This window comes from Enhydra lutris, unplaced genomic scaffold, assembly GCF_002288905.1.
Source record: "Enhydra lutris kenyoni isolate GAN:26980312 unplaced genomic scaffold, ASM228890v2 scaffoldscaffold5583, whole genome shotgun sequence".
In the NCBI taxonomy this organism is placed as follows: Eukaryota; Metazoa; Chordata; class Mammalia; order Carnivora; family Mustelidae; genus Enhydra; species Enhydra lutris.
In genome coordinates, this window is record NW_019159667.1 from 1 (window position 1) to 1,266 (window position 1,266).

General features: G+C 41.6%; 1 pseudogene; it reads right to left on the reverse strand.

The window, feature by feature from the left end:
- Positions 1-131: 131 nt before the first annotated feature.
- On the reverse strand, positions 132-767 carry LOC111140601 (annotated as a pseudogene).
- Between the last annotated feature and the right edge of the window lie 499 nt (positions 768-1,266).

A 1,266-nucleotide genomic window follows, 5' to 3' on the forward strand; every position in this document is an offset into this window, starting at 1 on the left:
TTATGTAAGAAAGTCTGAGTGTGAGTTATCAAAATTCAGAATTAAACTTCTATAATAGTGAAAACTTTCAGTCTCTTCTTAATATTCAAAACCAGCAACTTTCCACGAGACTAGAAAGTTAGCAGAGAGGATCAAACAGATTTAAGCACTGCTCGACTTCTTCTAAAGTGATGTACTCTTTTATCCTTGAAGTAGTCGTCCTGAGTAACAAGAGAGTTTCTCAGTCTGTTCTCTGGGTTAAATAGACAAGATACCACAGTTTGTATATGCTTCTGTCCACAGATTTCTTTTGTGGGCCATTTCCTGAGGATGGAGTAGCTTCATGAGCTGAACATTCATTTTGCAAAACTTCAGCTCCTGGATTGACTTCATTACAGTGGTAGTTAACAGCAGTATAAGCCGGGGGTATAACATAACTCCTTTGTTCTCCAGCAGGCCACTGTGGTGGCATCTGATAATGATATACAGGCAGCTGATATCCAGTGATGACCTGAACAGGTGAACTTGGATAAGGAGGATAGGCCTGAACATACTGAGTTATAGGATTCATCATGGTTGGAGGCTGCATATAAGTTTCAGTGTTTGGATTACTCCATACACTCCGAAGCCGTGGTGGAGGTGGAGGATTAAAAACCAAAGGACGAGGCTGCACATGATAAGCACGTAAATTTTGTTTCCTGATTGCAGGTCCCAGTTTCAGCTTTTTACCATGGAAATTTATCTGTGATTCTGTGATGCTAGTTCCTTCAGCTAGCACAGAGGCTTGCCTGAACAAAAGTGAATCCCCATTCCCACTTCTCAATGCCGTCACATTCAGACTTTGATGGTGTTAATTACAAATATGTCCAATATAGAAAGCTGTGCTGACATGGTAAAGAGATGAACTTGAAGCATTTTGGAAGTTAAAGTACTTAGACTTTAACTCCTCATTTACTGGAGTTGGGGTTTTGAAGGGCATGTGTTTCTGCCTAAATCATTTCGTACTTCCCAAATATTTTCCTATAACCATGAAGAACTTTTAAAATCAGAAACAAAGTTTTAAAAATTATAGACGAGGAAATTCCATATTACTTCAGAGTTCTTGATCTTTTAGCAAAAAGCCGAATCAGACGGATGGGACCAGGTCCCCACCTGGGACTGAACGGGGCGCACGTTTCAGTGTTTGCCATAAAACAGTTTACCAGTCCCAGACTCCACCGGGGCCAAGGTACCAGCGTCGGGACCCGCAGGACTGAAACTTGGACCCCCTCTTCGGATTCCAGATCC